This window comes from Panthera leo, chromosome C1 (assembly GCF_018350215.1).
Source record: "Panthera leo isolate Ple1 chromosome C1, P.leo_Ple1_pat1.1, whole genome shotgun sequence".
Lineage (NCBI taxonomy): Eukaryota > Metazoa > Chordata > Mammalia > Carnivora > Felidae > Panthera > Panthera leo.
In genome coordinates, this window is record NC_056686.1 from 203606119 (window position 1) to 203623536 (window position 17418).

The following is a 17418-nucleotide window of genomic DNA, read 5'->3' on the forward strand; positions in this document are numbered from 1 at the left end:
GTGAAAGTTAAAAGACAGGAAGTTTTTTTTTGTTTCGTTTTGTTTGTGTGTTTTTAATTTTTTTAATGTTTATTTTTGAGAGAGAGAGAGAGAGAGCAAGGGAGGGGCAGAAAGAGAGGAAAAGACAGAATCTGAAGCAGGCTCCAGACTCTGAGCTGTCAGCACAGAGCCCAATGTGGGGCTGGAACTCATGAACCGTGAGATCATGACCTGAGCTTAAGTCAAATGCTTAACCAACTGAGCCACTCAGGGCACCCGAAAAGACAAAAGTATTTAAAGTGACCGTAATGACAGTAATTAGCAGACATACATGTAAAAGATGTAAGTTGTGACATCAAAAGCATAGAATATGGGGGTGAGGTAGCTTTGCTATGCATTTGAAGTTTTTATTAGCTTACAATAGACTGTTATAAATATTAAATATAAATACTTTATGTAAGCCTCATTGTAACAGCAGGGTAAAAGTCTATAGTAGATACACAAAAGGTAAAATAAAGTGAGATAATAAAATCAAAGAATACAAGTATAGAAAATCATCACATCACAAAGGAAAAGAGGAAGAGAATAATAAAAGAATAAAAGAATTGCAAAACAACCAGAGAACAATTAACAAAATAGCAACAGTAAGTTGCCTGTCAATAATTACCTTAAATGTAAATGGACTAAATTCTCCCAAGTACATAGAGTGGCTAAATGGATCAAAAACCAAGGCCCAACTACATGTTGCTTATAAGAAACTCACCTCAGCTTTAAGGGCATAGAAAGACTGAAAGAGAAGGGATGGAAAAAGATATTCCATGAAAATGGAAAACATATGAAAGCAGAGGTATCTATAGGCATAAAAACAAAAAAACAAAAAGAGCAAACAAACAAACAAACAAGATTTTAGCCAAGGACTGTGACAAGAGACAAAGAGGGTCATTATATAACAATAGAAGGATCAAACATCAACAGGATATAACAATTGTAACTATTTATGCTTTCAACATAGGAGTACCTAAGTACATAAAGCAAATATTAACAAATCTAAAGCAAGAAATAGACAGCAATACAATAATGGTAGGGATCTTCAATAATCCACTTTCAACAACAGATAGATCATCCAGACAGGAAATCAATAATGAAACATAGGACTTAAACTACACATTATACCAGATGGACTTAAAAGACAAAGAGAAAATTCTGACCAACAGCAACAAAATATACACTCTTGTCAAGTGTACGTGGAATATTGTTAGGATAAACTATATGTTAGGCCAAAACACATGACTTAATAAATATAATAAGATGGAAATCAAATGAAGAGTCTTTTCCAATCATAGCAGTATAAAAACAGAAATCAATTACAAGTAGAAAACTGGGAAAGTCACAAATACCTAGAAATTAAACAACGTGTTTCTGCACAACCAATAGGTCAAAGAAGAAAAGAGAAATAAAAAAGAAATAAAAAAAAATCTTGAGATAAATGAAAATGAAAACACAGCATACCAAAGCTTATGGGATGCTGAAAAATCATTCTAAAAGGACGTGTATAGCAATAAATGCCTACATTAAGAAAAAAAAAAAAACTCAAATAAGAAACCTACCTTTACATCTCAAAGTACTAGGGAAAGAACACACTAAGATCAAAGAAGGAAACAGAAGGAAGGAAACAATAAATAAGTGTCTGAGTAGAAATAAAAGAAATGTAGACTAAAAATACAATTAAAAAGATCAGTAAAATGGAAGACATTTTTTTTAATTTTTTAATGTTTATTTTATTTTTAAGAGAGAGAGTGGGGGAGGGATGCAGAGAGAGAGAGGGAGACACAGAATCTGAAGCAGTTTCCAGGCTCTGAGCTGTCAGCACTGAGGCCGATGTGTGGCTTTAGCTCATGAGCCGTGAGATCATGACCTGAGAAGAAGTCATCGCTTAACTGACTGAGCCACTGAAGCATTCCAGAAGACTTATTTTTTAAAAAGATACACATAATTGATAAATCTTTAACTAGATTTACTAAGAAAAATAAAGGATACAAATCAAATTAGAAATGAAAGAAGAGACATTAACAACTGATACCACAGAAATACAGAGGATCATGATAGACTAGTAACTATGACCAATTTTTCACTAACAAGTTTGACCACCTAGAAATGATTTCCTAGAAACATACATCCTATCAAGACTGAATTGTGAAGAAATAATAATAAAAAAAAAAACCTGAATGGAAGAGTGGAATTATTAGTAAGAAGATTGAATCATTAATCAAAAACTTCCCAACAAAGAAAAGTCCAGGACCAAATAGCTTCACCAGTGAATTCTCACAGAAATTTAAAGATTTAATAACAATCCTTCTCAAAATCCTTCCCCAGAATAGAAGAGGCAGGAACACTTGCAAGCTTATTTGATGAACACACATGCAAAAGTCCTCAACGAAATACTAGCAAACCGAATTCAACAGTACATTCAAAAGATAGACGCCATGATCAAATGGAACTTTTTCCAGGGATGTAAGTCCATCCCAATATCTGCAAATCCATGTGATAGAGCACATTAACAAAATGAAAGTTAAAAATCATGTGATTATTTTAATAGATGCAGATAAAGCATTTGACAAAATTTAGCATCCTTTCACAATAAAAGCTCTCAACACACTGGGTATAGAGAAAACATACCAAAACATAACAAAGGCCATATATAAAAAGCCCATGGCTAACATCATACTCAGTGGTTAAATGCTGAAAGCTTTTCCTCTAAGTTCAAGAACAGGATAAGGAAGCTCGCTCACCACTTTTATCCGGCATAGTACTGGAAGTCCCAGCTAAAGCAAGAAAAAAGAAATAAAAGACATCCACATTCAAAAGGAAGAAGTAACACTGTCTCATTTTTAGAAGATATGATGTTGTATATAGAAATATGATGTTATTATATAGAATATCCTATAGGCTCCACCAAAAAGCTGCTAGAACTAATAAACGGTTTCAGTAACGTTGCAGGATATAGTGTACTAAAGTCAGTTGTGTTTCTATGTACCAACAATGAATATCAAAGAGAAATTCAGAAAGAAAGAGAATTAAGAAAAGGAAATTAAGAAAGAGTTCCCATTTATTATAGCACCAAAAAAAAAAAAAATACTTAGAATAAGTTTAACCAAGGAAGCAAAAGATCTCTACACTAAAAGTTGTAATGCATTGATGGAAGAAACTGGAGAGGAGAAAAATAAACAGTAAGATATTCTGTGTTCAGGGAATATTGGAATAATTCCAATAATTGGAAGAATTAATATTCATACTACTAAAAACAATCTGCAGATTCAATGCAATTTCTGTTAAAATTCCAATGGCCTTTTTCACATAAATAGAATTTGTATGGAACCACAAAAGATCCCAAATATTCAACGCAATCCTGAGAAAAATGAATAAAATTAGAGACATCACACTTTCTGATTTCAAACTATATTAGAAAGCTATCGTAATCAAAACAGTAATCAAAAACAGGTACTGACATAAAAACAGACATAGGAACAGTGGAACAGAATGGAGAACCCTGAAATAAATCCATACGTATATGGTCAATTCATCTGTGACAAAGGAGTCAAGAATGTATAATGGGGAAAGGACAATCTCTTCAATTTCATAAACAGTGTTGAGAAAACTGGACAACCACATGCAAAAGAATGAAACTGGACCCCTATCTTACTCCATAGACAAAAATAAACTCAAAGCAGACTAAAGATTTGAACAGAAGACCTGAAATCATAAAACTCTTAGAGGAAAACATAAGGAATAAGCTTCTTGACATTGGTTTTCGCAATGACTTTTTGGGTATGACAACAAAAGCACAAGTAACAAAAGCAAAAATAAACAATTCGGACTACATCAAACTGAGGAACTTCTGCACAGCGAACAAGACAACAACAACAAAAAAGGCAACCTATGGAATGGGAGAAAATATTTGCAAATCACATATCCGATAAGAGGTTAATATCTGAAATATATTTTAAAAAGCTCATATAATTCGGGGAGCCTGGGTGGCTCAGTTGGTTAATCGTCCGACGTCAGCTCAGGTCATGATCTCAAGGATCCTGGGTTGGAGCCCAGGTCAGGCTCTGGGCTGACAGCTCGGAGCCTGGAGCCTGCTTCCGATTCTGTCTCCCTCTCTCTCTCTCTGCCCCTCCCCCACTCGCCCTCTGTCTCCGCCTCAAAAATAAATAAATATTTAAAAAATTAGAAAAAAAACCACATACATACATTTCGATAGCAAGAAAATCCAACCCACTCAATTAAAAAATGGACAAAGGAGATGAATAGACATTTTTCCAAAGGAGATACACGCATGGACAACACGTATGTAAAAAGGTGCTCAACATCGCAAATCATCAGGGAAATGCAAATTAAAACCACGATGAGCTATTACTTCACACCTGTTAGGATTGCTCCTATCAGGAAGACAAAAGAGGATGTAGAGGAATGGAACCCTTGTAAACCGTTGGTGGGTAGCTACACTCGTGCAGCCACTATGGAAAATACTACAGAGCTTTCTCAAGAATTGAAAAGTAGAAAACTACAGTAAGACCCAGCACTACCATCTCTGGGTATATATGCAAAGGGGACGACATTATCTCGAAGAGATGCCTGTGGTTCCATTGGCATAGCACGGTCATTCACAGCAGCCAAGAAATGGAAACAACCTAGTTGTCTGTGGATGGTTGCGTGGGTGGGGAAAACGTGATGTGTGCGTATGTATATAACGGAGTATCATCAGCCTGAAAAGAGAAGGAAATTCTGTGATTTGCAACAATGTGGATGAACGTGGAGGGTATTAACTCTAAACGAAATAAGCCAAACAGTGAAAGACTAATATGGCATGGTATCACTTATTTGTGGAACACACACACACACACACACACAAAGTTAGTTGTCAGGATGGGGGGGGAGGGGTCGAGGGAACAGAGAGGGCATGTTAAAAAGGTACAACCTTTTAGTAATAAGATGAATAAAGTCTGAGGATCTAATGCATAACAATGTGACTATATTGATAGCATGGTATTATATAATTGAAATTTGCCTAAACTAGAACTTAAATGTTCTTACCAAAAAAAAAAAAAAAAAGGTATATATGTGAGGTGATAGATATATTAACTAACTTGATGGTGGGAATCCTTTTACAATGTGTGTGTATGTAGGGGTGCCTGGGTGGCTCACTCGTTTAAGCGTCCGACTTCAGCTCAGGTCATGATCTCACAGTCCGTGAGTTCGAGCCCGCGTGGGGCTCTGTGCTGACAGCTCAGAGCCTGGAGCCCCCTTCAGATTCTGTGTCTCCCCCTCTCTCTGCTCCTCCCCTGCTCATGTTCTGTCTCTCTCTGTCTCAAAAATAAATAAAAAACATTAAAAAAATAAAAAAAAAAGTCTGCATATGTAAATATACATATATATATATATATATATATATATATATATATATGTATGTATCTATCTCAAATCGTCACACTGCACACTTTAAATAGCTTACAATTTTATTTGTCAATTAAACCCCAATCAAGCTGGGGAAAAATACGTTCCAGCTCCTCTATTCTTTGAATGATTTACAGTTGCTAATATTATGGCCTGGCTCAGGGTGCCTGTGTTTCTGCATAAAGTTTCTGTTAGTATCCCTATTATGTGATGAATTTAAGTGTCTTTCTGAGTGTGCTACAGAAGATTTACCATGCTCGGGACATTAGCAAGTGAAACAAACACAAAAAATGCTTTCTTCTATTTACGAGGCCGAGTGAGAATGGACCGAAGGTTAAATCCAAACAACGCTTGGTTCCCTCAGTTTTGAAAACCTACTCGTTGCTCTGCTCTCATGAAATTCATTGTGTTCTCAAGAGCATGTATTGGCCCAGCAGGAATGAAATTTTTATGAGCTTCAATTATGAGGTCTCCAAAGCACATGTAGCTTGTAGTATGCTGCTATTCAGAAATTGCCCAATATTTTACTTTCTGTTGATTGGTGTGTATAAATGTGTATATGTTATATAATACTATATATGATATTATATATAGTACATATGGTATATATATTGTTGTATATGCATATGTATTCTATGCATGTAATCACAAGTAATTCTATGCTTTATTTATTAGATTGATGTGCCTGCTTTGTTTTTTTATAGATGACTTTATTATCTTTATAATAACTCTCGGAGATAAGTATTTAAGTTCTCACATGACAAATGAGAACACTAACTTATTCTATTTTGTCCTCGGATGTGCTGTAGAACATAATGTCATACTCGTGCTTCTGGTGGGCATGAGTTTCCAACAGCTTGTTGAAGCCGTATTTCTCCAGAATGGTTTTTGGATTTTCCCACCCTGGTCAACAGTGCCGTTATGTCTTCCCATTAGCCCTGGCATCCTCTGGGACAAGAACTCAATGATTGTATATTGCATGAATTAATGGATGATTATGTTTGGTTAAACAGAAGCACATAAAACAAGCAAGTGAAATTGATGCCCTTGAAACCCTACAATTAAAACCGGTAAAACAAACTGGGAAATCTATACCATTTCTGAGGTTTCTTTTGATTCCCCAAATGTAACCCCGTGGTAACAAAAGTCTTCGCCATGGAGCCAGTGAGCTAGAAATCTATGGCTAAAACTGCTTCACCCTCCACAGAAACCATCTTTTCCTAGGGGCACCCCAAAAGAGCCGGGCATCTCACAGCATAAATTCTCCTTTCAAATGCAAATAAGAACGCCGGCAAACAAACACACTTGAAGCATCCGTGCATCTTTTTACAAAAACACACATTTCCAGAGCTCTGTGAAATACATTGATACCCCCTTCCTTTTCACACTTTGAGACTCAATGAATTTTCACCAATAATTTAGACATTATAAGGCCAAATAAATGAACTCTTAGAAGGTGATCCGAGGTAAATCTTGTGTTGCATATTCGTTTTAAGCTTGTATTCTACTTTAAAACTCTCAGGGTAAAGTATTTTCATACGTGAACTCATTAATCTCTTGTAAAGAATGAGCAGAAGGCATGATCATCAAACAAGGCATAAAAAGTGGAGATCTAGTTTTTAAACAAATATGTTGACCTTAAGCACACTCTTTTAGAAAAGATACAGAGCTGCTTCTTAGACTCTTTTGGCAACAATCTACTAACGTTTTAGCTTATTCCAATGAAAATAGATGGTGCAGCAATATAAAAACAACAGTACCATTAAAGTTAAATGGTTCTGAGCCTCACATTCCTACAATAATAATATTGGCCTTTTGCCTCTGTTATAGCAAATGTATTAAATATTCATGCTGATATTTATTTTCTAAATGTAAAATGGAATTAGGATAACAAATAAAGTCTACCATCTGGTGATAATATTGGTTATATATTATATATTTTTTGTTTCTTGGGCTTTTACATGTTTGATTCAAGGTAGGTTACTGAATAATGCATAAACATCTTTAAAAATGCATTTCAGCAGTTGAGATTATAGTTGGTTGTCAGGTTCTCATCTTGAACTAATAACGTGCTGATTTTCTTTTGGTACGGAATAAAACTATGGAGAAGCTAGCCAGTAAAAACCTAATCGGTGTTGAGTCAAAGTGTTTTTCTGATACAGATTCTCAATCAGTGAGTTCATTTTGTAGAAGAAAATCACAACAATATTCTGTATAAACGTTACATTTCCTGAAGTATCTCCCTAGGACAGTTTGTGTGCGTGTGATTGGAAGTAATCTCGATATAATCTAACAGCGTGAGAAATAGGCTCTATTTGCAAATCTCCCAATAACTAACTGATGTAAAGCTATGGAAGACAACATATCTATTTGCTCTAGCTGTGCCTTTTTGAAGGGATCATTTTTATCTCTCTACTCATCATGAACTGGTACACATGTATTTATACTTTGAGGCTAAATAGATACTAAAGATTTACCTTCTTAGGGCTTTTTTAAGTAGTAACTGTCCATAATATTGCCACATTCATTCTGGGTTCTGATTCTGAGTTCGGAAGATTCAGAAATTTGACTCTAAAAACCTTACTGTGACTTTTCATGTTTGGTGGAAAACTGCCTTTAATCAAGCAGATCCACTGAAGATTGATTGATAATGCAAAATCCCATTTTATTAATTTTGAATGAGAAACATAACCACAAATTAGACTCAGGACTGGCTACATAACGGGGAGGGCCCATTACAAAATGAAAATATAGGACCCCTTTGCTCAGAATGATTAAGAATTTCAAGACAGCAATGGCAGGGCATTAAACGAAGCGCCAGGCTCTTCTAAGAGCAAAGACCTTGTATAACTGCACGGGTCGCATGCCCATGAAGCTGGCCCTAATTAAACTCATATATCTGCCAAAGATTGCTTGAAAGTACAGAATTAGAGTTAAAGGATTTGGACACACACCTGTATTCCTGAGAACACTGGCTGGATTGGTCTTTCCAACCTTAGCCAAGTAGAATGGAAACACATTAGCACTTCCTACTGCTGACTCAACTTCATTTAGCTCATTGCTCTTTTGTTGTAAGACAGGAGCTTTCTTCGTCATGTTATAGTCCAGTAGAGCTGCTAAGAGTTTTTGCAAAATATCCTATCTGTTTAATTGGATTCAGTAGATGACCTCGTCGAATCAACTATACTTGAGTTTTTTTTTTTTTTAATTTGTAAAATCATTGCTGTTATTGGGTTTGAAAATTATATTTTTAATATGAAGTTTATTGTCATATTGGTTTCCATACAACACCCAGTGCTCAGCCCAAAGGGGGCCTTCCTCGATGCCCATCACCCACCTTCCCCTCCCTCCCACCCCCCATCAACCCTCAGTTTATTCTCAGTTTTCAAGACTCTCCTCTGGTTTGGGTCCCTCCTTCTCTAACCTTTTTTTCCCTTCCCTTCCCCCATGGTCTTCTGTTAAGTTTCTCAGGATCCACATAAGAGTGAAAACATATGGTACTTGTCTTTCTCTGTATGACTTATTTCACTTAGCATAACACTCTCCAGTTCCATCCATGTTGCTACAAAAGGCCATATTTCATTCTTTCTCACTGCCAAGTAGTATTCCATTGTGTATATAAACCACAATTTCTTTATCCATTTGTCAGCTGATGGACATTTAGGCTCTTTCCATAATTTGGCTATTGTTGACAGTGCTGCTATGAACATTGGGGTACAAGTGCCCCTATGCATCAGCACTCCTGTATCCCTTGGGTAAATTCCTAGCAGTGCTATTGCTGGGTCATAGGGTATCCAATGGAAAAAAGACAGTGTCTTTAACAAATGGTGCTGGGAGAACTGGACGGCACCATGCAGAAGAATGAAACTAGGCTGCTTTCTTACACCATTCACAAAAATAAACTCAAAATGGATAAAGGATCTGAATGTGAGACAGGAAACCATCAAAATCCTAGAGGAGAAAGCAGGAAAAAACCTCTCTGACCTCAGCCGCAGCAATTTCTTACTTAACACATCTCCAGAGGCAAGGAAATTGAAAGCAAAAATGAACCATTGGGACCTCATGAAGATAAAAAGCTTCTGCACTGCAAAGGAAACAATCAACAAAACTAAAAGGCAACCGGCGGAATGGGAAAAGATATTTGCAAATGACATATCAGACAAAGGGCTAGTATCCAAAATCTATAAAGAACTCACCAAACTCCACACCCGAAAAACATATAATCCAGTGAAGAAATGGGCAGAAGGCATGAATAGACACTTCTCTAAAGAAGACATCCAGATGGCCAACAGGCACATGAAAAGATGCTCAGCATCACTCCTCATCCGGGAAATACAAATCAAAACCACACTGAGATATCACCGCATGCCGGTTAGAGTGGCTAAAATGAACAAATCAGGAGACTATAGATGCTGGCGAGGATGTGGAGAAACGGGAACCCTCTTGCACTGTTGGTGGGAATGCAAACTGGTGCAGCCGCTCTGGAAAACAGTGTGGAGGTTCCTTAAAAAATTAAAAATAGATCAACTATACTTTCAAAACATATCTTGGTGAGCCTTGTATTTTTTTATTTCTTACCTATGTGATTTATTTTTCTTGAGTTTTTATTCAAATTCATTAGTTAACATACAGTGTAATATTAGTTTCGGGTGTGTGATATTAGCGATTCGACATTGCATTGTATTGTACACATTGTGAGCTGGTTTTTAGTAGTTTCTATTTCACAGGGGGACCTTTCTTAGCTCCGTTCCTGGACTTTGAAGAAATTTATAACAATCATCTGCACCCTCTAGGCTCTATTCATTCATTCAACACATCTTTATTGAGTGTCTACTATATAAATGATAGGTGTCATAGTGTTTACTATTACAGAACATATATAACATCACGTTATATGAATCATATACATTCAACACATGCTATTTAAGATATGATATTCTGAGAATTGACCCATATATTTGTCTGTTATGTGACTCAGGACACATTTATTTACATTAACAAGCCCAACTCAAATTATCCTAAAAATTAAATAAATATATGATTGATAGATACATAGATATATAAAGTGGTTTCAACTGGCTGGATTGTAAAATACACAGTGTCATGAGGACGTCTCCCTCTTCTCCTCTTCATCACCTTCCTCCTTCTCTCCATCCTCTCTGTCTCTTTCTTTCCATTATCCCACTTCCTGTGAGTTGGCTTTATTGTCAAGTAGGATCCCTCCATGTGGTGAAAAAAAAAGAAATAGACTCAAATACCCCTGAGCTCTCATGTCAGAGGAGAGAACATCTCCCTTATTTGAGCATCCAAAATGATTCTTCCAAAATACTTTGATTGGCCTTATCTTGGTCGTATCACATGCCTACCTTGACCCACTAACTCTGTCACGGGGCCTGGAACAGTTATTAATCATCTGTGAGAACGGTGAGTCCCACTGGGAAATGGAGGGGGGGACTTGTAAAAGGAAAAGGGAGGCCTTTTGTTACCACAAAAGAAAGAGGAGAGTCTGTGCAGGTAAAAATATATGTCTCCTCCAGCTTTACACAATAGGACTCGGTAGTTAAATGTAGAAAGCACTTGAGATTTAAAGTCTGGAGTAAGGGATGTGCCACTGAAACCTGTTTTCCTTGGAAATGTGACTGTCATTGTGATTTCCAAGGTAAGGCAGGAAGCCGATAGAACTACTGGTTCCACAGTTCTTAGAGGAAAAACTAAAAAGTTTACAAGGCACCATAATCAAGCTATAGATTTTGTCCAATTTTGTTGCATATATAAAAAGATGCCATTTAATTTTTTGAACTTGGTCAAAATGTTTAACCCTTAGGACTTGGATTTCCCAGCTTATAAAATGGGAGGAATCCTCTGATTTTGCAGGCTTTCATCCAAGACAAAGAAATTATGGAGGCCGGCAATTCCAGGTCTGAAGCTATGCCTCGGGTTTTAATACTCCCAGGAGTTGCATTAACTCTGAAATCTAAATGGACCAAGCTTTTCTCACCTCTTCTGATTCCCAGTGAGGAATGCCAAGAAGCATTTGCATTGTTGCACACCCATCGGAGCAAATTCTTTGCAGAATTAATATTTCAAAGTACTTGGAGATTATTTTCTTAAACTCTACCTTCTGGAGGGAGGCAATAGTATCATTACCTAATGCGATGGGACTTGGCTAGAGATGAACAGCTCATAAACGGAACTGTACACAGGAAATATAATCATCAGTCCCACCATAATTTCATTTCTGCTTCCCTTCACGTAACACAAGGTAGGATGACCACATGAAAGCTGTGGTGTTCCACCCAGAGGAAAGCTGTGTTCTTTTCAGCCTCAAGTCCCACCTTCTCTCTCCACCCACACTCACATCTCCAGAGCCTGAGTCTGACATCTCCAGAGTCTCACCCATGTGACAACACATCGGAGAAACGTTGCTCTTGTGTGTATTCTTTACGTGTGGAGTGATGGGACCCTCCAGCTTGTCTCCCAAACTCCTCGGTTGCATCAGGGGCCACTTCTGGGAGCTCTGGTGACGGTTGATGCTCAGCCCTTCCAAACAGACAAAGGGCGGCATGCTTCCTCCTGAAGCTTCGCGGCGATGCTTAAACAGGTCCCACTAAGTATCTATAATTTTCAGGAGACACGACGGTCACAAAAACCTTGAGATCAGTGAGTCACCGAATCCCTAAGAAATCATAAAATGACAGCAACACAACAATCAGAGCGGCACCGGAAGATCCTGGCAGACACAGCACGTTTTGATGAGCACCACGGTCACTTTCAGCGTGGACTGAGCGCTATATTCCTAGTGTGGACTCTCAGCCAAGGAGGTGTTTGGGGACCTGGGTTTCTGAGTCACAGGTGACGTGGAAGCATCGGACTGATGGAAAGGGCTACCTGGGGGACCAGCAGGCAGCACCAGGCCCTTAACGGACAACCAAGCCATTCTCCGAGCGTGGATTTGTCCCAGACATGACACCAAGGTAAAACAAGAGAGAGGGAACTTGTATCATGTGTCTTTTTCTTTTTCTTCTTGTTTAGGCGGTAGAGAGGGGAGAAGAGGAAGGTTAAATAAATGATACAGGCTCAAATTCCAGAAACAAACTAAGGAAAACCAAAAACAGCCAGCTCCCTAAATAGAGTGGAAGGACTGTCTGCAGTGAGGGACCCTGGAGGCTACATCTGCCACGGAATCTACCAATCCTCTCAAAAGTTTTTGTTTGCTCCCTTAATGGATCCTGCCAACACTTTTTTTTAATGTTTATTATTTATTTTTGAGAGAGAGAGACAGAGAGAGAGAGAGAGAGAGAGAGAGAGAGAGAGAGAGGAGTGGCAGAGGGGCAGAGTGAGAGAGGGAGACACAGAATCCGAAACAGGCTCCAGGGTCTGTGCTGACAGCACAGAGCCCACATGGGGCTCGAACCCATAAATTGGGAGATCATGACCTGAGCCAAAGTTCAACACTTAACCAACTGAGCCACCCAGGCGCCCCTCACTTTTTTTTTTTAAGTTTATCTTCTTTCCCGACGTGTCCAACTCAAAAATCCTTTCTATGCTGCAAATTCAGACTCTGCCTTCCATTAATGCTTTCCCCCCTCTCCTTACTCCTTCATTCAAATAACCTACACCTAGGCCAGCTGTCCTAGAAGCCCTGGAGGGCAGGGATGTAGGAGAAACTGAGATAGACACTCTCTCTCACTGCCAGTCCCAGGCTGTGAAACTCTGGACCATTCTTTCACTCTGAGCCTCACTTTTCCCACCTGTAAAATGGAAGAATACTTGCTTCAGAATGTTCCCTCACGCCCAGAGCACTCCACACAGTCTGTCCTAGCTCATCCCTACCTCTGCCTCACAAATTCTATTCTAGGCCAGTCTCCCTCATTCTGCATCTTTAGGGAGATTTGTCCATATCAACTTGAGAAGTTACTCCCCTCTCCTTCAAAACAGCCCCTTTGTTTCATGAGCACAGTTTGTGACTATCTTATGTCATTTTATCATTTTATGCATCTATTTTATTTTAACTTTTGTGGGGAGGAGGTGTTATTCTGTCTCTCCTACTAGACTGTCAGTCCCATTCACAAGGCCAGGGACTATTTCTAGTCTTTCAACACCCTCGCAGAGGACCGAGTACTTGAGACCTGAAAGTCTCAATAAACATTTTGTTTGCAGGGCGCCTAGGTTGCTCAGTCTGTTGAGCGGCTGACTTTGGCTCAGGTCACGATCTTACGGTTTGTGGGTTCCGGCCCCATGTCGGACTCTGTGCTGACAGCTCAGAGCCTGGAGCCTGCTTAGGATTCTGTGGGATCCCTCTCTCTCTCTGCACTTCCCCCACTCAATCTCTCTCTCTCTCTCTCTCTCTGTCTCTCAAAAATAAATAAAACATTAAAAAAAATGGGGCTCCTGGGTGGCTCAGTAGGTTGAGCGTCCAACTTGGGCTCAAGTCATGATCTCACAGCTCATGAGTTCAAGCCCCTGTGCTGATGGCTCAGAGCCTGGAGCCTGCTTCAGATTCTCTGTCTCTCTCTGTCTCTCTCTCTCTCTGCCCCTCCCCCACTCGCACTCTGTCTGTCTGAATGTCTCTCAAAATAAATCAACATTAAATTTTTTTTTAATTAAACAAAATTTTATTTGCCCTCCAGTAGCATGTATGGAAATAAACTGAGACCACCTCCCGTCTCCAAATTAGAACAGATAGATTCTATTTATTCAGACTGTGCTACAGCTGAGGAGTCAGCCACCATTACTTGTGGGGTGATGCGGTAAGGGGAATATGGTAAGTTTTAGGGTAAAAAAAAAAGGAAGATGCTAGTATGCTCTTATTGAAGGTTGTTAGCAGGAGGAATCTGGAGGCAGCCTCTCTAAAAGCAGGGCTTTTAATGATCGGTTTGGGAAGTATATTTGGCTTTCCCTGGCTGGCCCTGAATTAGAAGGGGGGGCAAAAAAATGTAGGAGTTGGCAGTCACTGACCAAGTCCTATTGTGCTGAACCAATCACTAACCCAGTACACAACTTCCACTTTCAGACAAAGTAAGGAGTGACTACATTACTTAGCTCAAAATAAACTGTTAATCGGGGCGTCTGGGTGGCTCAGTCAGTTATGCGTCCTGTGTTGGCTCAGGTCATGATCTCACAGCCCATGAGTTCGAACCCCGCATCAGGCTCTCTGCTGTCAGCATGGAGCCTGCTCTGGATCCTCTGTCCCCCTCTCTCTGCCCCTCCGCCACTGGTGTGCATGCTCTCTCTCAAGAATAAACATTTTAAAAAAAGGGGAAAAAACGGAGCAAGTCATTTAAGTAAGTTCTGAAAAAATAAAATAAATAAATAAGTAAACCGTTAACATATGACAATATCTTGAACCACACCCATTTCAAAGATAACTGCATTTGTTAGAGCTACTGAGAACTCGAACAAGTCGATGGATACAAACACCAGCAAGGGGACAATGTCAGTGGGCAGAATATTGCATCGGTTATCCTATTCCAATTATACTGCAGGAACAGCTCTGCCTAGTTTTTCTCTTTAAAAGGTACATATAATAAAATGTTAAATTTTTTCAAAGATATTAAGTTCATAAAGGAGAACAACAAGAAGACTCTTCCATCTGGATTTTAGAGAGAGCAAGAAAAAGAGAGCACGAGTGGGGGAAAGGGGCAGAGGGGGAGAGAGAGAGAGAGAGAGAGAGAGAGAGAGAGAGAATCTTTTTTTTTTTTTTAACGTTTATTTATTTTTGACACAGAGAGAGACAGAGCATGAACCGGGGAGGGTCAGAGAGAGGGAGACACAGAATTGAAACAGGCTCCAGGCTCTGAGCTGTCAGCACAGAGCCCGACGCGGGGCTCGAACTCACAGACCGCGAGATCATGACCTGAGCCAAAGTCGGCCGCTTAACCAACTGAGCCACCCAGGCGCCCCAGAGAGAGAGAATCTTAAGCAGGGTCCACACTCAGCATGGAGCCCGATGTGGGATTTGATCCCAGGCCTCTGAGATCATGACCTGAGCCAAAGTCAAGAGTCAGATGTTCAACCGACTGAGCCACCCAGGTACCCCCAGTAAAAAGACTTTTGATGCCCATGCATTAATGACTAGACGCCATGGACATTTGGGCCTCTGAAGTTCCTTTGCCCGAGTTGCTTTGCTCTTGTCTTCCCTGCTCTAGACCCTGACCTTCAAGATGAGCTCCCAGAGCTGTCCTCCTCCGGGCAGTTATTGCCAAGAATAGGCTCACAGCCCTCCCACTGTCCAAATTCGTAAGTCTCTTATCTGTGTCAGTCAGCTCTTAGTGACACTTTGCAGCGGGCATTTCTTAGGCTGGCGTTCTCACTTACCAACTAAACTGGAAGTTTCTGTCACTTTTGTATATCTACCAGGGCAACTATAATACATACACACTCAATTCGCTCAGCTGTATAAACACTTTCTTTCACCATCGATAAAAGTAGGCAATCAATAGACATTAAAATTTCAAAGAAAGAAGTAAGAGTATTCTACCCTGGGTGTGGAGATAGAGTTACATGTATTTAGTGATGTGCGCTCCAGATTAGGCTGTGTGGTTCAGACCTAAACCTGATCGTATTCACAAATATCTGCTCTTAAGCAAATTAAAAAAAAAAAATTTTAATGTTTATTCATTTTTGAGAGACAGAGAGAGACAGAGTATGAGCAGGGGAGGGGCAGAGAGAGAGGGAGACACAGAATCTGAAGCAGGCTCCCGGCTCTGAGCCATCAGCACAGAGCCCGACGCGGGGCTCAAACTCACAAACTGCGAGATCATGACCTGAGCCCAAGTCAGACACTCAACCGCCTGAGCCAACCAGGCGCCCCTACTCTTAAGCACATTTTTAACAGATGTCTAAGCTTTGGCTCTCTCCTTTATAAAATGAGGATGATATATGTCTTCTATAGAACATGTTGTATATAAGTATGGGGGAAGCAATGATAGTTCATTCAGGTGATCAATCATTATTTTTTATTATATTACTGAAAAATAACCTAAAATTACATGTTAAGACTTATTAGAATCTACAAAATGCATATACTTCTAAAAGTCAGGTTGTTACGAATGTGTTTGCGTTGGTTTTGAAGAAGTTTTAATTGACATGAAGTTTCAATCTATGAAATATATGGAGAATGAATTAGTAATATGATCACTTACTTCAGTTGAGTGTCAGACCAGAAGAGTTATGGTCCAGTTGAAAAAAAGAAAAATAACATACATATGTGTGTATTTCATTAGCATACAAAAAACTAGGTGTTATGACCATCTTAGACAATATACTCATCAACTGATCGGATGTTAGTTTAGTTAAGAGAATAAGGGCCACTATGATGGAGCATAGAGCCCTGAACTTGGAATCGGAACTCAGGATTCAAGATCTACCATTTGCTAACTAGGGGTAAACCACATGTATTCATTAAAATTTCTACCTCATTTAGGGCACCTGCGTGGCTGAGTTGGTTAAGGGTCTGACTCTTGGTTTCGGCTCAGGTCTTGACCTCACGCTTTGTGAGTTCAAGACCCATGTCAGGCTCTGCTCTGACAGTGCTGAGCCTGCTTAGGATCCTCTCTCTCCCCTCTCTCTCTCTGCCTCTCTCCTGCTCATGCTGTCTCTCACTCTCTCAATAAATAAATACATAAACTTTGAAATAAAGAAAGAAACACATAAATAAAATCTTACCTCATTTGTAAAACGCAGGTAAGATATTTAACTTAGGATTAATAAAACACAAATGTGAAGGGACTTGTGTTTCTGGCCATGACTGGCAAGCTTATAACAAACCCATATAGCACCAAGGATAACTGGAAAAGTCAGGTAGGATAGGTAAATCAAATCTGTGTGGAGACATTGGAAACGTGCCTAGGATTTGGGCGCTAAGATCGCAGGAAGAAATGATAGCCATTAAGACGAGCTGAATGTACACATCCTTCTTTTTCCTTTTGGGGCATTTGTTCATCTTCGATGGAAGTGATTTTGAAGCCAGGCAGAAGATGGCTG

General features: G+C 39.3%; 1 long non-coding RNA gene across 1 annotated transcript in view; it reads right to left on the reverse strand.

The window, feature by feature from the left end:
• Nucleotides 1–16727, reverse strand: part of LOC122228305 — a 30414-nt gene extending 13687 nt beyond the window's left edge. The window contains exon 1 of the long non-coding RNA XR_006206513.1: nucleotides 16578–16727. This is a non-coding gene — a long non-coding RNA (uncharacterized LOC122228305). The remainder of the gene's footprint in view (nucleotides 1–16577) is intronic.
• Nucleotides 16728–17418: the final 691 nt, after the last annotated feature.